This window comes from Watersipora subatra, chromosome 6 (genome assembly GCF_963576615.1).
Source record: "Watersipora subatra chromosome 6, tzWatSuba1.1, whole genome shotgun sequence".
In the NCBI taxonomy this organism is placed as follows: Eukaryota; Metazoa; Bryozoa; class Gymnolaemata; order Cheilostomatida; family Watersiporidae; genus Watersipora; species Watersipora subatra.
The window spans coordinates 18,001,849-18,025,934 of NC_088713.1; positions in this window are offsets into that span (position 1 = coordinate 18,001,849).

The window sequence follows — 24,086 nt, forward strand, 5'->3', positions numbered from 1 at the left end:
TTCCGCGTTGGTTATACCGGTTTGCTCTGTTGCCTCCCTAACCCCTCCGTTGGGATCGTGACTGCCCGAGGCAGACTCTCTTTCTCTGGCCAGGACCTCCAGAAGTCGTCTCCTGAACGTGTCACTGTCCATATCCGAGGGAGGTTCCATCCTCTCCTGCCGTGTTAACGGGGGAGGCTCCCTTCCAGTGTACTCTACTGCGGGCAGTATCTCCCCTAACTCTTCCAGCCTCCCCTCTCTTCGTCCAGTGGCACCCCTCATGTTTGGCCTCCTGGAGGGTTCCTTAGTGGCCGGGGCCCGCCCGTCGGCCTCTGGACACGCGTAGTATGGTTTTAATCTCTCTTCGTTCTGTACTGAGATTTGTCCTTGTCTCTCTACTTGGTACGTATGGTTGGGATTACACCTAGTGACTGTATAGGGTCCCACATATTTGGGCTGTAACTTGGGGTTTTCTCCACGTCTACGTCTCTTGTTGACCAGCAGCACCAAGTCACCGGTCCCAAACGATGGGGGCTCTTCGTCATCCTCCACCCGGATCTTCATTTGGCGGTCTCGGAGAATTTCATACGTTTCCTCCAGCCGGCTGGCCAATTCCAGTACGTAGGGCTGTACCACCTGGCCAGTGACTGTAACGGGGTCTGAGAGCTGGTCTGGCAATCGCAGTTCCCTGCCCATCATCATGTAATTCGCGGTTTCTCCCGTGGCGGAATGGGGAGTGCCCCGGAAAGCCCTCATTATCTGTGGCAGCAACAAGTCCCACTCTGTAGGCCCACGGCGCAGGAGCAAGGCTCTCAAGGAATCTCCCAAGCTCCGATTGTTTCTTTCTACAATGCCATTCCCCTGGGGGTGGTATGGCGTAGTCCGTGTTTTGTCTACGTTCCATAGACTACATAATTCTCCCATGAGTTTAGACTCAAATTGAGCCCCTTGGTCGGAGTGTAATTCTTCGGGTAGGCCAAAATAACAGAACACCCTTTCGTCCAGGGTTGTGGCTACCACCGGGGCAGTTGCCTCCGGGATCGCTATTGCATCCTGCCATCTGGAGAAATGGTCGCTAATCACTAGGATCCACTTGTTCCCTCGGTTAGTCACTGGCATTGGTCCCACCAGGTCGACCGCTAGCTTCTGCCATGGTCGCCCGGCGTACAATCGGTGTCTGCTCCTAGTTGCGTGATTCCCGCCGGTTTTTGCCACTTGACAGATCTCACACGTCTTGACGAGTCGTCTCACGTCGGCATTCCAATCTCACCCGGCCAATACCAATTGAGTAGTAACCTTTTTACCGTCTTGTGAACCCCCGCGTGGGCAAGCCTGTGCGTGTCCCACATTACCCGGCTCCGGTCCGCCCGAGGACATAGGGTACACCATCTGGGGTGGCCGTCCGTCGTTAGTCTGACCTCCAGGACGCCGTTTGGGGATAACCTCAGAGCCTCCCGTCTCTTGTGTAGGACCCGGAGCTCGTTACTCCCTAGAGTCAGCTCCTCCTCTGGTAGCTCCTGATCATTTTTTACTGCCCAGTACATCCTGGCCACAGCTTGTGTCCCTTCCATTTGGCTCTGTACCAGCTGTCGAAAATTTCGGTCTCCTGGTAGTTTAATTGCGGCCACGGTGTCGGACTCTCCTTCCAGCAATGCCTGTTTGCTAGGGCCCCCGTCTCGCTCTTCTATTCGGATACACTGTCGACAGTCGTTTGGGCAGACCTGTCGACTCAGGCCGTCGGCATTCCCGTGCTTGACCCCTGCTCGGTGTTCCAGTAGGTACGAGAATTCTGACAAAATCTCCAGCCACCGAGCTACTTGAGCCGACGGCTCCCTCCTCCTACACAGCCATCTCAGGGAGGCATGATCCGTGCGGAGCACAAACTGTTGACCATACAGGTAGGGCCGGAAGTGCTTGACGGCTTTTACTACTGCCAGGAGCTCTCGGCGCGTCACACAGTAATTTTGTTCGGCTGGGCTGAGGGTCTTGCTGTAGTATGCCACTACGGTCTCCCTGCCCCCCTGGTTCTGGGACAGGACGGCCCCCACTCCCACATTACTGGCATCGGTGTCCAGAGTATATTGACTCTTTGGGTTGGGGTACCCCAGCACCGGTGCCGAGATCAGGCCTTGTCGGAGGGTCTCGAATGCCTGCTGCTCTTCTGCTCCCCACCTCCAAGGCTTCCCTTTGCTAGTCAAGATTGTGAGTGGCTTGGCAATAGTAGCGTAATCTCGCAGGTACTGTCGGTAGTACCCCGTGGTCCCCAGGAAGGCCTGCAGTTCCTTTATATTTCGAGGGGTCTGCCATTCGGCCACTGCCTTTACCTTTTCCGGGTCCGTGGACACTCCCTCCGGGCTCACCACATGGCCAAGGTACCTCACTTTCCTTTGGAGGAGCTCACATTTAGAGGGCTTCAGTTTCAGCTGCGCGGCGGCGAGTCTCTGGAAGACCTCTCCCAAACGGGCCAAATGGGTCTCGAAGTCTGGAGCAATTACGATGATATCATCCAAGTATAGCAAGAGGGTTTTCCAATGGAGCCCGTGAAGTACAGACTCCATCAGTCTTTGGAAGGTGGCGGGTGCTGACGTCAATCCGAAGGGCAGCACCCTCCACTTCCACAACCCGCTTCTCGTGGCAAAGGCGGATTTCTCTTGAGCGTCCGGATCTAGCGGTACTTGCCAGTATCCACTGGTCAGATCCAACGTACTAAAAAATCGGCTTCCTGCCAGGGCGTCCAGGCTTTCATCAATCCTAGGGATGGGGTACGCATCCTGTTGGGTGATCGCATTCAGCTGTCGATAATCAATACAAAATCTCCATCCGCCATCCTTCTTCTTTACCATGACGACTGGGGAACTCCACGCCCCATTGGCAGGCTCGATCAAACCCTTTTCCAGTAGTTCCTGTACTTGTCTGTCCGCTTCTGCCTCCTTGAGAGGTCCCAACCGGTGGGGGGGTTGTCTGACCGGCCTGGCACCCTCCATCAGGGGTATGCTGTGGGCGATTCGGTCGGTCCTTCCTACGTCACCATCATACTTGCTAAACACGTCCTGGTACCTGGTCAGAAGATGGGCCAGGCTCTGCTTCTCTCCTTCGTGCCGGCATCCTGGGAGGGCCTGCTGATATAGCTCAACCAGGTGACCCGGAACGGCTTCCCCCGTCCTTACAGTGGCACACCCCACTCCTGATTCGTCGAGGCTCCCGTGTTCCGGCCCAGACCAGAGATCCGTCTGTATGTCCTCTTCTTCCACAGCCGTGTATGAGCCAATGACGTGTCCGGCGCCCAACTCTATCGGTTGACGTCCGGGGTTCAGGCATCGTATGGTGACAACACCACCCTCTCCAGGCCTGTTCAGGCTGCATGCCACGGGTAGATGTGGATCAGAGCCCTCTATCAAGCCCATCGGCACGTAATTTCTGGCGGAGATCTTCCCCGTCACTCTTACCTCTGACAAGGGAGGGATAGTAACTTTCTTCCAGGCGTGAACGTTGGACACCATTATCCTCCCGTATTTGTCGGTGCAAGTAAGTTGCCTATTCCCTAGGGAAATGACGGGTCGGCCGAATTCAATCTGACACTTGTGGGAGATCAGGAAAGGCATACCCAGAATAGCGTCTTCGCTGATCTGGCTTACGAGAAAGTTCTCCTCTATAGCCACGTCCCTGATCCTTCCGGTTAGCCTTATCAGTCCATAAAACTGGAGCTTGCTACCATCTGCCATGAGTCCATACCGGTCATTCTCTTCTAACTGCACCCTCACTCGCTCCGCATTCTGTCGAACACCTTTTTGGAGAGTAGGTTAGTGTTGCAGCCGGTGTCTATGAGGAACAGGAGGTCTTGCCTCTCTACCTTCCCCGGTAGGAAGTAGCTCGACCTATGGGGTTTTTCCAGAGCTCCAACTCTTGGCAACCCTTCCCCCGTTGTGGCGGTATCGAGCATCTCTTCCGATTTTTTCCTCCTCGGACGTCCCCTAGGCCTATCCGGTGGTGGACTCTTTTCGAGCTGGTCCTCCAGGCTTTCCTCGGGAGTAGCTGGCCTTGTGCTCTCCCCGTACCGGCCTGTCGGACCCGACACCGGACTCGTGGGTTGGCCTAGATTCCCTCCTTGGAGATGGCCGCCTCGGGTCGGCCCCCGTCTCGGGGGTTCGGCTTCATCCCAGCCCTTTTCGTCTCTGGGTCTATGGTACTCCGGTCTCTGGAGATGCTCCGCCATTGCTGGGTCCTCGTTCCATCCCGATCCGGTTGATACGGATCTCCTGAACGGATCAGCGCCGGTGGGGCCATCTCTCTCTGACCTAACCTGTCTAGGCTTACGGCGGGGTTCCATCTGGGTCGCAAGCTCCCTTCTTCCTGATCTGTACAGCGTTGGTCTCTCGAGAGCTTCAGTTACCCCTGAATCGGCTCTCTGTCCCGACCCTTGCTGTCCAGATCGCTCGGGGTGCTCGGCCCTAGTGGGACCTCCCTTCCGCCCTGGCCTTTCTGGTTCTCTGGTACGTCCATAAACTCTTCGTTTTTCGTCCAGTCTCTGGATATGGTGGAGGTACTGCCGCTGCGCCTGTTTGGCCACCCGCGGTGAGTCCCGGGGGCTCGCCTCGCGTCCCTCTTCCTCCTCATCCAGTTCCCATAGACTTTGGTATGGGTTGTAGACGGGAATCGTTTCTACCGGGGGTCTCTTGACTGGTGCCGCCGTTTTAGTCGGATGCTGCCAACCCTCCGGATCAACTCCAGATTCCCTTTGACTTGTATTGTTACGTTGTCTGTGTTTTTCGTGTCCGGGTGCCCTTGTGCAGCCAGCAGGTAGACCTACTGCTGCGGGCCATAGGCGTTTCCCTGGTCCTGCCTATAGGATGTCCTCTGATTTGCCTGCCTCCGCGGACAACTTCTCCTCTGGTGGCCTTCCTGGTTGCACCCCCAGCATCTCGCCATTTCCTTTTTCTTCGTCCCGCTTTCTGTAATAGACTGCGGTCGATGGATATACAATTTTAACTTGGCCACTTCTTTGGCTAGGTCCGTCACCGAGGTCAACAGCAGCTCGAGGGTATTCGGGGTAGTCCTAGCCACCACAATCGGCTCTTCGGGGCCCTGTTCTCCCTCGCCCTGTCCTGTCTCGTCTGGCTGGACTGCCCTGACGTCCGACCTGAAGGGTTGGGCTTGGTGAGACGCCATACTAGGTCGAACCTGTAAGTACTCGTTCCCTGCTCTTACGGCTGCCTCCAACGTAGGAGTAGGCACCGCTAGCAGATGTCGCTGCAAATACACATTGCCCAGCGTACTACAGAACGTGTCTACGGCCATCTCCTCTTTTAGGCGATCTGACATTTCCCCAAACGCGATGTCGGTCAGCTTCTCTATTTGGGTGGCGTGCTCAAATAGCGTTGCTTGCTGGTCCTTTTTTAGGCCCTGCAGTTTGGCTCTGGCTTCCTTGGGTGTCAGTCCAAACCTGGCCCGGAGGTTGTTAAATACGCCGTGTATGGTCTGCCCGTGTCCACAGTCCTTAGCCTGCCCTCGCAGTCTCTCTCGGATGTGTAACAGCGCGGACCCTGGCCCCCAGTCATTTGCAACGGCTACATCGTTGAACTGTCTGATGAAGGCCTCGACATCGCTATTCCCGTTATATTCTGGGGCTCTGAATGTTTCTCTTGGTGCAGGGGTCCCTGTGTTCTCTGGTTGACGAGCAGTCTTTCCAAGACACCTGTCAGTCGCTCTAGACCTCCTAGTCCCTCCGTTCGAAGAGCTTCCGGTCTTTCCGCGCTGCGAGTCCGTCTGGTCATACCTGCGTCGTCTTTTTAGTCCCTGTTAGTCGTCCTGTTGTGGGTTAAGCAAATCCCACTGCTGCCACCAGTGTAAAGGATCTGACTCCGGTAGCTGAGTCAGCTTTACGTCCTAACAAGGGAGTCGCAACCTGGGCTACTGGCTGACCTTGTCCGAGGCCTGATTGACCTGCCGGTGGCGGTCAAGTCAGTCCAAGACAAGAATCTAGTAGTCAGGCTTGCTCTGAAACCAAACCCCCGGCCTGCCTCTAGATCTCTATCCCAGGCTAGTCTGGATCCACTAATGGCTGGTCTTAAGACTGGATCTCTAGTGCCATGGCACACCTGATCGAGTCTAGACAAGGCCGTGGATCGCCTCCTAGCCTTCTTAGAGTCACCCTGGCAGTTCCGTCTGTTGGTTGCACTGAGTCTGCTTATACAATCGGTGAGCCAACCAGGCAGGCGTCAATAGAAGCAGTTCGTATGAGTATATAGCAGTTTATTATCGATATCTTTAATACAAGTATGCACAAGTATGAGTGAAATCAAGCACACCTCTGCCTGCCTACCGCGCTGGCTTATATAGCCAGCGCCTATCGTTTAACTCCGCCTACTGATCTATTTATAGCACAAAGGAATTGCCAGATACAACATGATGGTTATGTAACAAAAAGGCAGTTCAGTAATACAAGGGCAGTTCAGTTATATAATAAAAAGGCAGTTCAGTAATACAAGGGCAGTTCAGTTATATAATAAAAAGGGCAGTTCAGTAATACAAGGGCAGTTCAGTGATACAGTTATATAATAATAAAAGGCAGTTCAAGCATGCAATAAGGGAAGTTCGAGAGGTTCGGTTAAACGACAGTGCGGATATATATGTGAGTGCAGTAATTAGTACACAGGCATGTCCCGGTCCTCCACAATATTCACTGTTTTACATACTAGCTTACACAGTGTTCATGTGTCAGAATATGTATGAATGTCAGAATGTATTATAATATACAGTGCTACATGTTTGAGAATACACATAGTTACATGTGCTAGAATAAAAAGTGCTACATATACTAGATAATGCATATCACATGTGACAGAATATGTAGTGATACATGTATGAGAATATAGAGTGCTATACGAATGAAAACAGAAAGTGCTACACAACAGAATATGCAGTGTTGTGTTTACAAGGATGCACTGCGCTGCATGAATGAGAGTATACGGTACTACATGTATAAAAATACACAGTGCTAGATATATATATATATATATATATATATATATATATATATATATATATATATATATATATATATATATGACAATTGTTTAAAATATGTCAAGTTTGGTGTGTGATATTTAGCAAAACTAAAAAATGAATTAGACTTTGCTTTGTTACAAAATTCTTTGAAGTGAAGCTACAAATTTGGCGTGTATTTTTAGGAATGCTGTTATTTGGGAGTAAACTCAAACTGTTTAGGACCTAATGTAGGTTCTATCTATCAAGGTAGGTAACTCAACAATCTTAGCCAGTTATTCAACTTTCTATGTATATGGTATGAGTTTTGAATATTTAATACTATATCAATTAAATGAATAGCATCAAGTCTAACAGCTTAACTAAATTCTAATAAAAGTGTTCCTTTCAATTTCTATGGAAGATAAAGTTTTCCATCAATGAGCTTACACAAAATAAAACGCAACATTAATTGAATGGGCACTAGCGGTGCAGCTAAATACTAGCTGGTGCTCTGTTGAGTCATCATTACTCCTTCTTCATAAAAATATCTATCGAAAACCTTTTTTTAACTCAAAGTTTTAGACATATCTTTGCTTCATGTTAACTTTGCAAAGGTCTCATTAGCTACATGTATTTGAATAGCTTGCTTGTTATCACGTACATTATCAACTTATGTGGTAATCATTTTAAATATTATGAATTACGCTAAACAATCTCAACACAAAGTTTAATAAAAGGTGTTTTTATAAAGTAAAAGCCTTATTAATACATGTAAATCTTTTGTATAAACTTTACATAACAGTCTTTTGTTTTTCTATAGAAATATTTTACTCAATAATTTAAATTTAGTACTTAGTGTTTTAACTAATAGTATCTACCATATGACCTCTAGACTGTCAAAGTGCATTTGAAAATGGAGAGAGAGACTCAGGAGCAGTTTATATCCTTCAACCTGTCCCTACCTGGAGACTGATCAGAGCTGTCTGTCAGTTTGACCACCAATCTGGTTGGACCCTCATACAGAGAAGATTAGATGGTAGTGTTGACTTTTACAGAGGTTGGGATGACTATGTTAATGGATTTGGAGACCCACAGGGAGAATATTGGATTGGTAAGACCAAATGTTGTAGTTGGTAACTCCAACATTTGTTGACTAATATTGTTATGCAGCTGATACGAGGTTTGTCAGGGCAAATCTACTAGCAACAAATCAAATTCGGTCTAAATGAGTACCTTGACATTGCATAAACACTACTTGGGTTCACTTAGTCACTTTGCAGTGCATATTGAAGGAGTTAAACATATATTGATAAAGCTGGTAAGTAGATATGTGGTAGTTGTTCTTTGTATGATTTAGATACAGCTTCTACCAACAACATAATTTATTTAAACAGCATCGATGTTTTTGTATTTAATTTATCTCAAGTAAATCAAAGGACTTACCATTACAAACAAAGTTAAGACGTTTATAAGACCTTTAGCAAACAGTGGTATGTTTGCTTATATTAAGCCGTCAGGGGCGATTTCGTAGGTGAAAAACCTAAAGACACTTTGATTTCCGAATACGATCATTTCTTTCTATCATGAATATACTGTTCATTCTAATAAGACAGAAGTTTTAATGAGATTTAGTCTATTTATATTGAAGTATGCAACATTAATTGCTCATAATTTAGAAATTGTGTCATAAGTCAATTTTAATAACATACATATACATAAGGTTAAATTAATTAAGGAAAATAGTTTTCTATTTAAAAAAGTACATTGTAAAGTGACAAATCTAAAAATATGTTGGCAAATGTGGCTATTTGATAAGTGGCTGTTGTTTTTTGTATAATTTTGATACAGCTTCCACCAACAGCATGAATTTTTTAAAAACATCAACATTCTTGTATTTGATTACCAATAAGTAAATCAAAAGACTGACTATTACAAACAAAAATAAGACGTTTACAAGGTCTTTAGCAAACGCTAATATATTGGCACAAGTCAAGAGTGAGTAATTGGTGGCACGTAGATGTAAAGTAGGGGAAGAGTAGAAAATGAATAGCTATTCAATATATTACATGAGCAAACATTAATATATTGATCTTATCTGTTTTTGTATTGACATATACCTGCTGTTTACATGTCTCTTTCACAGGCTCCTACTTTTGTATAATTTTATTTAAGAATTAGCCAGGCATTTACTAGAGCTGGCTGATCCAAAGCTTTAATCACTTTCTAATTGTAAGTTCTAAGATACACCTAGTCTTAAGAACTAATATATTTTCCATATTCATTTTAGCTGGTTTCAAAAGTAATCTGTCAATATTGTTTTTTGTGCTCCTGTTATAGAAACATAAAAGTCTGAATTAATTAGATCAAGTTATGATGATTGTTAAATCTTTAGCAGATTCCTTATATGTTAGTTTACCTCAAGATTTAAAATCAATTGACAAAATGCAAATAATTGAAATACAATTAAAACAGCTTTTATATAAAAAAGACTTAGGTCATTTAAATGTTTATTAGATTTTTGCTCTACCTTAGGGGTAAGTGAACGAGTGAGCCAATATCCAATATATTGACCCTAACTGTTTTGGTATGACATATGCCTGATGTTTACATGCCTCTTTCACATGCTCCTACTTTTATATCAACTTACATGTATATCTGCAATGTAGCAATGAATACATGTCTCACTATTTTAGCAAGTGACTATTGTTGTTGCCTTAAGGGAAAATGTGTTAAAACAATTTTCCTTTTGGGCAACAGTCTCAGTTAACCTTTAATACCATATGCACAAATAGCAACATATTTACATGGTTAAACCTTTAAGGACTGATTTTTAAAAAGTTTGTGAACTTTAATCTGTGAATACAGTAACTGGTTGCATTAGCTTAAATTTAATAACATCAACTCTGAAAAGTTTAACTACTGAAAAGCTACTTTTTACACTAAAAATTCCCCCTGTCATACAGCCCACAACCAAAGTGATAATGAAAAAAAGAAAGGGTACTGCCTTTGTTGAAAAAGTAATGACAAACGGTCAGAATTCTACAAAAGTGGAATTCTTTAGTTAGATGTTGTAGGCTTTGCCTACAACACCTACTAAAGAACTCTCTGAATTAGATGAGTTGTTGTTATTATTTTGAGTAGCGTGTTGTAGAACATTAGCATTTGATGTTGATGGTTGCTGTGAGGACCTTCGATTTCTCCTCCTCTGCAATAATTGTGAGACACATGGACGACCAGTGCGATGACGTGGTGTTCTTGGAGGTTGTATGTCCATGGTAGTTGTCAAGTTGTTTTGAAATTAAATTCAAAAGGTCAATTATCCAAAACAAAAGGTAGTACAAAAATCAGACCTAATCTACTACTATCTCAAACCTAAGTTTTACAGCAATAAAATAAATATTAATTCAAGCTGTAGGCCTAACCTACTGTGAAATGTACGTAATTTAACTAACAACAGCAATAATGAAATATGTTTATTATATCTCTGAAATGCAATATTAAAAGTAAAATGGCAAGCTGCCGTGTAATATACACAGTTTGAAAGCTGTGTTGGAAAGTTGAACGTTGGTTGTGTTAAATGTAGAATAGTTTTGACAGCAATATTTCACAGAAAAAAAACATTAGCATTAACGCGTCTGGAAGTTTTCTGCAAACTGTAGTAAAACAAAGAAATATTCTTGTCACAAAAGGGCATTGTAGTTTGGTCCTAGCTTGTAAATAAGATGTAAAGAAATCTGGCTTATGTTCTAGATAATTTCATGAAACTTTCGGTAATTGAACAAAAAACATAGCTGACAAACTGTGTACCACATTTTCGTACCTGTAAATTGGCCTACTCCTTAAACGGTTTATGTTAATTAAAGAAACCTTCAGCAATTAGACAATGCAATCATTATATACTTTGATGAGGTAAATTCTAATGATTATTCTTATAATTAACTTTTATTAAATTTCATAATAATTTTTTTATAAAATCAAACAATTAATTCGAATAATAAAATTGGCAAAAAAGAAACAAACAATTTTCACTACTTCTAAGTTAATTAAAGAAACCTTCGGCAATTGAATGATTCCATAGACTGGTGAAATGGGCACGTTCTTCTCATGAAATTTGGACGACTTAATAGTTATACTATCTGTTGCACGACCTTATTGGCGTTCTGTTGGCTGGTCTTAATTTTGATTAAAAAAGGCTTCTCAAGTTTCTATTTCGATTTTAGGCCAAATTAATCTGTCAATTATATATCGTTTGATCAAATGGGTTAGTTTTAGAATTTTGTGGTAACCTTTCAAAGACTTGGTAACATATTTAAATAGGTTTATATGTGTTTTGTATCATTATTATACTTGAACGACTCTACACAAAAATGGTTAAATTTGTTGAAGTAATTTCAGTACAAGGGTTTGGTAACGCCTTTAACGGATAATTTTTCGGGAGTTGTGTGCACGTATGCATTTATCATAAATCTCCCAACCAATCGCTTCGCTCGTGTTTGGTCGTGGGACAAATTACTGACACATTATTTTATGTGATACTTTCTAGCCTATATTAGCAAACTGTACATATTGAGTATTTATATTCTGAATTTCCTGTTCGACTAATAATGTATATTGAGTGCGCTTTGACAGCTGATGCCAAAATTTATTTAATTATATCTTCATGTAAATAAGAGTTTATGAAAAGTTTATTAATTAACAAATTTAACAATTACATGTATAAAGGTTGGTGTACACGAGCATGTACTCACCTTGACACGTGACCTAAATAAGTTTTTTTGTAACTCACAAGAGAAGATGTTTTATAACAAACACATTGTTGTCAGGTGATCAGCTACACTTTGTGGTGGACTAAGTTTTCCATGACACATCATGCGTTACAATAAGTTTGTAAATTATGCACTGCAGTATTTTTTTTTGCACTAACATTATTATTACTTCAATATCTTGATGACCTGATATCATTATATTCTGGTATCATAATCTGTTGGTGTCCTAATACTCAAAATCTAATATTTTCCCATCTTAATATTTTAATATCCTCATGTTCAATTATCATAATGTCCTAATGCTCTAAGATCCTAAAATCCTAACATCACCTTCCTATAGAAAAATAAATATTACACACATATTTAAAGGTTTGGAGAGTATTTACTATCTTACCAGACTGAACAAGAATCTCAGTATCTACTTGGAAGACTACAATGGAGAGTATAAAACCGCAAATTACTCTTCCTTCTACATAGAAAATGGCAATTCAGGTTACATGTTAAATGTAAGTACACTTTGTGTTACTTTTTGAAAGTTTCATAAAAAAAATTAGGTGAAAGCCTGGCATTGCCCGGGTAATAAAAAGTATTTAGGCAAAAGATTAATTTTTATTTAACATATACAACTTTTAAGATTCTAATTTTTAAACCTCTTATCATGATTAAAATGTTTTTTGCAGTTCAAAAAAACTAAAAAAAAAGAGAAAACAACTGTGAAGGTTTTCAAACTCGTTCAAACAACTGTAACTTTTAAATTTCATATCATGAGATAAGTGTTTTTTGCGCAGTTCAAATGATTTAAGTGAAAAAAATAATTGTGAAGTTTTTCAAACTTTGTCAAACAACTGTAACTTCTTTTAGATTTTCTGCCATAAAAAAGTGTTTTATTGAAATAAGTTAGCACAAAAAATAAAACGGTTAAGGTGTTTAAATGTAAATGCAAAATCATGAGTAAGTAATGGCTAAATATAGTCTGGTTTGCTACGATTACAATAAAAAACTATTTGGTATACGAATATATGATTTTAGTTCGTTTCAGTGTTGGCATCATAAGGTGAAAATACCGTACATACGTATGGAGTGGTAAAGAAACCCATAGTAATTATTTAATGTGATCACAGTCAGTTAAAGATCATCCAAATTGTCATCAATAAAAATAGTAACAAATCTATATGTTAATCTTACTAACCATAGTTACCTACAATAGCTTTCGTGTATTTCGTGGGTATCATCTGCAAAAAATAAAATATTACAAGGTACTAAATGCAGAGTTCTCACCTTCAAGACAGATGTGCAACCTAAACACTGAATCTAACTTATATGAGTTTAGCTTACTAAAACATACTTGAAAGAAATATTCGAATGCGATTTCGTAAACTTTCACCTAAAACTTAATTACTTATCTGTTTGTGAAGGCATTTTTATCATAACGAATAACGCTGAACTGAGATATAATCGCCAAATTTTAATTGCAAGAGAAATTATTATTGATATCGTTTTCCGGAATACAAATTAGCCCGAGTATGGCGAGGACAAAAAAGCATTGTGTTTCGTGACGCTAACTGAATTCATAGAGTTTTAATTAACACGTCATGATTGAGCAATCGTGTGATTGAGGAAAAGTAAACGGTATATGATAATATCAATTACATGATAAGGACTGTATAGCTCAGTGGTTAAACGAGTGGTTTGGCAGTTAGGGGTTGTAATCACCTTGTGTTCAAATTCATCAAAATGTGAGCTTTTAACTCCAAGATTTTAATAGCTATAGCTGGACATACCAAACTACACTGGCACACACATACAGAAAAACTTTCAGATTTACGTATATTATAGATGATTACTTAAAACTGGTTTTTAACTTTGATTAATGTATGCATACAGAATATGAATAAGCTAGTTATATATAACCTATGTCAGTTGTTGATCACTGAAGTAGCAAAATATGTTATCATAAGATTTAATTATATTTCTGGCATTCTGTTTTATGATATATTTTCCTAAACTTTAGATGGCTTGTGCAATAAAACACAACTGACTTTGTTGTCCTTCAGTAATGCAAATTATGGATCGGTTTAAAGTCAAGTATTTGAGCCATACCAACAATATTGTACCTTAGGGTAAAATCTAGAGCTGTACAGTAGCATGCAACTAAGACAAAGCATGGATTTTTTGGATGTTTCTTTATTCATAAACCACTTGACAAATTCAGGTGTGTAAAGGTTAAAAAGCTGTCAAATGTCCCATTGGATCAAAACTTTGTACAAATGCAACTTTTTTTCTGTAAGAGTAGAGGCTCGGGCCACTGGCAACCATTTTTATTAAACAAAACTTAGTGTCTTGACTATCCAGCAAAATTGTAAAACTGTTGTATCGTGTGAGGAAGGTTGTACTGAGTAATTGTTATGTCAGGCTCACTATTTAATTTCAATTTTTACAACACACAATTAATCGTTTTTTCTGTAGCATCAATCTATCATGGTCCGCCATCTTTGTAGACAACTTTTACCGTTGAAAATATGAAGCTTCCGCAATAAATTTTCGTGAACAACAGTGTTGCTTGCAATTTTGTGTAGCGACGCTGAACACTTTTTTCGAAAGAATTCCAATATAATATCAAAATAACACCAAAAATACTGTTCAATAATGTAAAGTAAACGAGAATGACGATCACTTGTCTGCAAATATGGGGGCGTTTCTCCAAATGAGCGCATGTGCGGACGAATTGACGACGTCAAAATAACAAAAGATTTTATAAATAACAGTGCTATATAGAATGCAAATCGCATGCACAAGTAAAAAAAATATATTTTTCATAATTGTTTTGAGCCCACTGACTGTTTTCTCATAGTTAATTTGTTATAGTTTTTTACCTAATAAGGCTACAAGAAACGTTTTCTGAATTCTCAGAAAAAGCCGCATTACACGGTAACATAACATCAAAATCAACAAAAAAAGAACCTAAGGTACATCTTGCTTGCTGTGGCTCATTTTTAACCTTTTCACCACCAAGTGTGGATGAGACATTGCACACTTGATACCCTTAGTGAACACTTCTAAGTGTACATTTGACTGGGAATTGTTCAGCGTATCTGGCATGTCAGTAAGTAATTTTATTGTTTAACACAGCTGCTAGAAAACTGCTATAGCTTACCTTCAGCTGGTTGGAGATTTCTAATTACATATGGAAAAGCCGAGAACATTGGGAAACTTGAAAACTAGTTTTACAAGTTGATATCTATTGCTTTGAATAAGCCTATAAAAATTTTAAGAGCTGGATTGCAAAGAAGTTGGATGTTTCATTTGTTATTTAATTATTCTAACTTTGTAAGCATATTTTGTTTTATAACTATATTTAACAAGGTTGCATAAAAGCTCATTGCACTCATTGATATGCTTGCTACTTTTTTCATGATAAACTGGTTTTTATGTGCAGTATGAAATTTGTTAAAAACATCCATCCATCGAAATCCAAATTTAGATAATAATAATCAATCAATATTCTGTAATTTTGACAAAACTATAAGCTGATAGTGTTCATCTAAGAAAAACTACAAATATTTACTTAAAAGCACCAACAAAAAATAACTATAAAGCATGCAAAAATGAATTAACGTTTAAAAAAAATCGTTGAGTGTTTGCATGAACAGTCACAATCTGATTGTTGTTTTTGTTTGGACTCAACTAGTTTTTTTCTGGCAGTTCAATATTTTCCACAGTGTTCTCTGATGTCAGATTCTTTTCTATGCTGGTCAACTAGTCAATATTAACGTCCAAACATTTTCCTTAGCAAAGCAAAACCTTTATGCGTCTCCATTTAGAATACAAACTTTTGGCAACAATAAAGAGAAACTTATAGCCACGTGTTCAGCTTTCACCTGAGTCCTAAGCACAAATTATAGCCTCAAAATAGTAATACAAATTATATTGTAGTTACTCAAGTAACAGTTAGTTGTTATAATACAAATTTACAAATAAATAGTAATATTTTAAGAAGGCCTATTAAAATCTGAATCCACACAGTTTCACATAGGTTTGATACGGTGATACACGTCCCTTACTGCTGTATCATCAGTTTCAATATAAAAAGGGTTAATTATAGATGATAACTTTAAAGTTGGGATAAATAGAGATAATTCTTTTACTCTGCATATAAATTGTCATTTACAAATATAAATATTAAAATTGATTATCTTTTACAAAGATAATTTACCAACTAAGTTTTTCAGATTGGTGAAAAAGTAGTTAAGTTTAATAACCTGAAACTTGAGAAACTAGGCTTTCATAGTTTCCATATTTGTGTAAGGCTATTTTACAAATTGATCAATATTAAATCAATATCACTTCTATAGAATTCAACATGTATGCAATGTGAAGCTGTATTCTATATAAATCAATAAAACACTAAAAGGAAAAAATAAAGACTATATTTAATAGCTGAATAATTAACATTGTAAAGTAGAAAACCGATAAACAATCAAAATAATGAAAAGTTGATGCAGTCTTTGCTATAAAATATAATTTTTTTTTTTGATAAAGGAAGTATTATTACGCAATGGATTAAGATAGGCATAAATTATTACTCATTAATATATTAGTGTAAACCGTGCTTTGAGTCAATAATAGACTGAACGATTTTTTTCTCAATTCCATGAAGCTTTTAGACTTTAGAGAGAGAGAAACTCTGGTTGTTGTAGATGCATTACATTTTAAGATACCCATTCTAGCTAACCAAATTATTATCTTTATTAGCGCATAGTATTACTATTATAATCAAATATAGTGTTATTTTACTTGTTCATATGTTGCTATTTCATTTATTTGGGGATCTATATAGTTTGCAAATTCTTTAAATACTTAAAATTGTTTCCTTTACCAATTAGTTTTGGATTAGTAGTGAAACATCCATTCTAAGATTAGAACGGTCTCAAAACAAAAGTAATTTTGGTTTTATGGGTGAGCCAATCAGATTAAAAAGATACCAGTTTTGTTCTAGAAATTGAGCAGTCAGCAAAGAGACAAATGACTGTATAGACGCTAAGAAGAAACAAAAGAAAATCTAAAGTTTTAGTTGGTAACAGAGCTCGATAAAAACTTGACCAATAGTAAGCCTGTTATTAGTTGAAGCTGATTGGTCAATCCTTGAAAAATGGCATACTCTTAATGATGCCCATTTGGTCAGCAAATAACCAACCAACCAACTAACTATAATAGAGAAATAACCTCATGCTTACCTTTTATGACACTCAAAGCATTATGTGCAGTCCTACAACTCAGAGAAACTTTTACAAATTCTATTTTCAAATTTATTTTTCTACAAATAGAAAAAACATACCACATCATTTGTTTTTGATGTTCTGTAACATTATAGAAAACATGCAAATGTCTATTCAATAAAAAAATCTGTTATGATTTACTCACAGGTAGCAGGCTATACTGGAGATGCCGGAGACTCTTTTACAGAGCATCAAGGATATAACTTCTCTACATTTGACAATGATCAAGATGCTTACACGGGAAATTGTGCACATGACTACCAAGGTAAAATACTATAACTATTTTTATAACATGTTGATTACCTTAAAGGTCAAAATTTGAGTTTAAAACTTCTTGTTTAAGCTCGAACACACTAGGGTATACCTCGCACTGCATGGTGCAAATCTACGCAGGATTTAGCTAAGTGAGTGGATGCTAGGCAATCACGCTAGACTCAGTCAATCAGAACTTCATCACGCAGGACGTTCATTTCAATTGGTTCTTTTTTCAGAATGCAATGTTCTGGCTGCTAGGTTTTTGTTTTAATGGTTACCAACATATAGCAACAACGTTTTAATTTTTTGTTACAATTAAAACATCTCCAAAATGAACAAAATTTATTAATAGCACACCCAGCCCTGTGTGGCACAAAAAACAGAAATTAAAAAGACACCCAGCTGAAAACCCACACTTGGGAGTCAGTCGCTGCGTAGGCTGACCCCTTTGAAAATGTTAAATCATTATCTATTGCATTCATTTTTATTGTATTCATTTTTTAAACAAATTATTTACAAAAAATTGTTAAAGATTTTGGTTACAATAATTGAATCGTTTTTTCTTATATCTTCTTGCACTGTACAATTTGGGAAAGTAAAATAGGCCCAGCAAAAAATAAAAGTTGTTTGTTATGTCATTGTCTAGAAGGTGCCATCTTTGCTTAAATTGATTAAAAACTCTAAAGAAAATGGAAATACGAACTTTTTTTTGCTGTTGGCCAATGTCTATTTTATCGCTTTCTGGTGAGTTGCCCAAGTGTTCAGTGTCTGAAATATTACCGCACTCCTCATGACGTCTATGATAAAATGGCCTGTGTTAGTGTGTTTCAACCTTTACAGTTGACATTAACCCTGAGTCGATGTCTATAACATCCCAACATTTTATCTGTGCTACTGCTCTTATTTTATTTTATCTGTGCTACTAAAAAAATTGCTGGTTTTTTTTTCACGTTTCAGTTACCTCGAACTAAAAAAATTTTCAGGATAGTAAAATAAAACGACTTAGTTTTATGCCTTGTTTAATAATTTATTACCACTTTTTTAGTGAGCTTATAACAAAACCCCCTCACTTTTGGTGTTGTAACAATTTTATTTGACCTTTTCCTTTACAAAATAAGCCTATTTTATAAAGGCGGAATAAATTAAATGAATCTTTGCATTGAAGGTTTCCTTGTTAAATTTTAAAACCCCACAGTTTGAAATTTTATTACCATAACAGCTCTGAAAGATTAATCGATGTTGTTTTGATGCTTTTTGCTTAAATACAAGCTTACACAAACTTTTAATAGGTTTTAACAAAAAGTATTTGTAATTTTTATTTGTGTTAATAAAAAATTGCTTTGTTTTTTTCCCATTTTTGTTACCTCGAACTAAAAAAAATTCAGAATAGTATAATAAAACGACTTAGTTTTATGCCTTGTTTAATAATTTATTACTTCTTTTTTTAGTGAGCTTATAACAAAACCACCTCACATTCGGTGTTGTAACTATTTTTTGTGACCTTTTTCTTTACAAAATTAGCCTATGTTATAAAGGCGAAATAAGTTAAATGAATCTTTGCATGGAAGGTTTCCTTGTTAAATTTTAAAACCTTACAGTTAGAAATTTTATTATTAAAACAGCTTTGAAAGATTAGTCGATGTTATTTTGATTCTTTTTGCTTAAATACAAGCTTACACAAACTTTTAATAAGTTTAATCAGAAAGGATTAAGTTTTATTGTTTGCAGTTGTGGTTGATGCTTGAGGTGATTTGTGTGCTAGGATGCTTTGAAAATTAAATGGGAAAAACTTGATTGCAGGTAAAACACTCAAATCACGTAAAAGTGTGATTACGTAGTCTATAGTTGCAGTGAAGCTGACAAAATAAAAATGTGTGACGTTGCAACTTGAACGAAAAAGCTGATAGCAATTACAATAACAATATCAACTAATGAACATAAATTTGCATCTACCTTTCTTCTGATAATTTTTCATGCAATGAAATTTTATTTATTTTAATCATAAAAAATTCTAACAATTTAATTAGCTCAAAAATTGAAAACAATAAATTATTGTTTTATTTGCAATTATTGCAAATGAAAAACACACCGACAATTTTTGATAAAACTTATTAAAATTTTGTAAAAGTTCATCCTAAAAGAGTTTAAAATAACAAACTATTTTCTCAGGTTATGATTATACTGTGTGATAAATTCAGACAAAAGCTAATATAATTTTTTAATATTTGGAGTAACTTCATATCTAAAGAGCAGAGATAATCAAATGATCAAAATATCTTTGTGAAAGGTTCTCTTATTATAACATATTAAAACTCATCTGTTTATGTAAATGTTTTAAGTATTAAATTGAGCGAAAGTGTGAAGAGCTTCCAAAGAAGAAATTGAACCTTATTCTATTGTTCCATAATTGTATTCCTAACTGCTGCAGACACAGTTGTTAATAAGTAAATAAATGGCATAATTAAATGTATTAGCCTGGTTGTTAACTGTAAATATTGTTACTTTAACTGACACTGTGAAAAGAATAATATAAGCACTTCTTGTTAAATAATCAATTTGTATAAAAAGCATGATAACGTGCACACTTACCATACAAATTTTAACAAACATAAAACTGAATTACTAAAACACCTAGCAGTATGTCAAAATGTAACAATGCTAATATTTCCAAAGTTTTTCTCTAACAGTCTCATGGTGGTACAAAGCCTAATATGAGTCAAACTTTAATGGAGTCTGGTACCAAGTTGGTGTAATACCTCTAATCAGGCAACTGCAGCTAGCTGGCGCACCAGGAACAATTATGTTTACCCTTAGGTAACTGATAATAAATTTTTGGCACAGTTTTCCAATAATAGTCAATAAATTTGTAATTCATGTTTTGCACAAATCATTTTGACACGCACTATAATTATTTTGGTGATGGGAATAGAAAAATGTTAGATTTTCCTAAATTATTGAAAACCTAAAGTCTCTTAAAATGTACAGTCAAAAGTTTTAATGCTAACAAGATAATCGCAAAACACATCGTTAAAATATTAATTAATAAACGAATATTTTTAGATTGTTATAATGTTAACAAATATTTTAGAATATTTTTAACTAGTATTAAAATGATTTAAGTTTAGAAATGCAGTTGAATTATTTTTAATATTGATCCAACGTTAAATCTTAAGATAAAGATTCCAACTTAATAAATCAGAGTGTGAATCGGGAACTCTGCTATTTGATAATGAGAAAGAAATCATTAATTACTTTTACATGCTTTTAGCGCTGACCTTAGTTTTTAAAGACTTTCTGACCAGCTATAACCACTTTTTAGTACTTATGTTTTTTTTGCAAGAACAATAACTAGGTTTTTGCTACAACACAACTGAACAAAACTTTTTTTTAACAAAATACTTTGAGACAAAAAACTTTGAAATTTTTAGCAACAAACTGGGGAATTTTGAGAAGTCAAAACTTTCATTAAGTACAAAACTCAGTTGTCATACATTTTTCACTGTCACAAGTGTTTCTGTTTGTCTCAATATTAACAATTAAAATAGAGTTTAGCTGATATTTGTTAGCTTTCAAATCTAACTGACAACTAAAGCAACTCGTTGAGTAAGTATTATAAATATTAATATTAGAATAATATTAATATTTATAATTAGAAATATTAGGTAGTAAAAGTCTGGAAACCTAAAACGTTTATGCAAAAAGTAAAAAATCCAGATCTTTAGCAATAAAATGTGGGGTGCCAATAAAAGAATGCAAACATAAAAAAGTTAAACTGCAAATTTACCTAATTATTTTAAAAGCTAAAATAGAATTGAACATTTTGATGGGAAATAGTGAAAGTCTGTCACAGTATCATATTTACAAAAAAACATTGCAAATGAGGAGCGTTTTTGTAACTTAAGGTATATAATAAGAATACTAATTATAATAATGTTAATAATAATATGAAGGATTATAATACTAATAACATGTAAAGTTAGTGATTTTCAGAGTTTACTGTAAAATAAACTAGAAATTTTACAAGCAAGAGTTTATTGTGATTTTAAGTAAAGCACAATCTGTCAAGTCTTTGATGAGTTGGTATCCTAGCAACAGGTGCAACATACTAATTGGGAACTTTATAACTCATATGTTACTTAAAAATACTTTGGTTCCTTTAAAATTCGTTTTCTTTGTAGCTTTACGATCAGGAAAATAAAACTAATCGTTTTACGCAGCAGCATCAAAAAATAAGTTTTTCAATTAAAAATAATTAATTTGGTTCTTGTCTAGCTAAAATAAACTTCCATATTTTTTATCTCCTATAAAATGTAGGCCGTTTTAAAACACTAAAGTTATATACTTTTAAAATTTGCTAGTTATTTTTGTTGCAGCCATATTTTATGAATCATCACTGTGTAAATACAGATAAACTCCATTTGTGTTATAACTTACAGTACATGTAGATATACATTTGAAATTTTTGTAAACATTTACAAAAAAACTCCTAAATTTATTAAACATTAAAATTATTTGTGTATTTGTTTTGAATAATGGTTATTACAAGTTTTATTTCAAATCTCGAAAGCCAAAGTAATTGAGCTCACTTACATGTAAGTAAAGAAGAGAGAACATGTACACTATTTATACAGGAGCATGGTGGTTCAACAACTGCTTTGCTTCAAGTCTTAATGGAGTATGGCACCAAGATGATCAGAACACAACCTATGGACTCGGGATTGTCTGGAAATATTGGAGAGGCTTCTACTACTCATACAAAACCACTTACATGAGACTGGGCAGATAACTCCATGCTCATAATGTCTGAGCTATGATTGCTAAATTCAAAGCACATATAAAGTCATTGCTGTTGTACTTCTATACTAAAGCTACTAACTGGCTTATTTTTAGTTTGTTGAACTGTTTTGATTATCTAGAGATACTTGTAACATAATTAATTGTGAGAAAACATGTAAAATTGTGGTGCAAAAGCAAATTTGAAATAGACAAAAATTTTTTTGAAGAGTATGAGGTTTACAACATTTTGGTTATACTTTTTTAAACATTTTCTGTGTAAAATGTTGTATTATGTGTAAAATAAATAATTTAACATAAACAAAAAAATATTTTGTTGTTTTAGTCATTATTCAAGGCCAAATAATAATTAAACAGTGTAATTGACACGCCTCAAATTAACTTTTTCTTTTCAAAGTTTCAGTGGCAAGTGAGTTGATAGGAAAGAAAACACTTCATTGAATATATTATTTTAAATCCAATTTTTAAGGCAGTAAATTAAAAAAACAAGCACCTATGTAGTTATTTGGTATGAGACAAAGATGGAGAATGTTATATAAGATGATGCCTGTTTTCTACAACATTATAAAAATTCTACAGTAGGAAGTTCTGTAGAGAGAATGTAGCATTATGATAAAGTATTGTCTGCCTAATATGCTGTTCATAAACCTCTTGTTGATTATAATGCTAAAAATAAGAGTTCATTTTCTTATCAATCGGATTTATAGTTAGTGTTTATCAGAAACCAAATATATCAAAGAAAGTGTAAAAATTTGTTAAAACTGTTCATATTATAAAAGTGTATAGATGCACAGCCAAAGTTATTCAACTTTTGCTAAGTTCACTACATTAAAGTTTGCATTTGAATCAGCTCACCAAATTTTTAAAAAACATGGAAGTATGAAGCAAAAAACTTATAAGGACTCATACAGTGGCAGTTCCATGTGCCTTGAGCGGTCGACAAGTGTAGTAGTTATATGCACAATCATTCTTAGATGTGAGAAAATGATAAAATGGTGATTTAATAACATTGTTGACTGGAAATTAAAAAATGTAGGTTTCATTTTTGTGCAGCGAAATATTGTTTCCTGATGCTTTCAGCGTGACTGCAGACACAGCTCTTATTATAGCAAAGATTTGCAAGCACACGCATAGTGTGACAAATTCTATACCAAATATTCCATACTGAATATGGCAGAAACATGCATTTGCAAGTATAAAGGTTCTTTAATTTCTTCTAAAAGAGTCCGAGCTATGTCAATTTCTAAGCTAAAATTTGCAGCAGTACCAGAACTACCGCTATTTCCTTAGAAATGAATGCTTTGTATAAATGTTTTAAAAGACCAAGTTTCATGACAATGTTTAGACTATGCGCAAGATGACTAATTATGTTTGTGCATTTCATTTGCTTCCTTACATTATTTTTGCTTCTTATATAATTTTTTCCCAATTTTATGCTGTGTAAGAAAGTTTAGAGAGCTTATGCCAGTTTTTTCAGAGAGTCACTTACTTTTATAAATTAAAATTAAGAGGTTGTATAGTTTTAGTGTGGACTACCATTAAAAAATACTTACCCTTTCTAATTGACAATTCTGGATTTTACCAAAATAATTTATGATATCAATTTAGGGTTTCAGAAAAAATGATGGCTAGATTCTTCAAAGATAGTTATTCTTCAGATATAAAATCAACCAAAATAATTTTCTAAGCAGAGTGAAAAAGATTATTGTGCATATGTCAATGATGTTGCTATGGGTTCAAAAATTTGGAGCATAAATAAGGTTATTAAGCAATTTTCTGTAAAACACTTATTTATATAAGACAAATATCACAAGGTTCTAAACCAACAATATTCCGTTGCTTTGTTCATGCTACAAATTCTGTTGATTGATTCATGATTAAATTTATAGCCAAGCTAAATTCAACATCTGAGACAAACTTGAAATAAACGCGTAAATACGACAGTTTGAAATTTTTGCTGTTATTTTAGGTTACAAAATTTAATACAATAATATTTATGGCTGAGCATCATCTAACTATTTTTTAACACTTG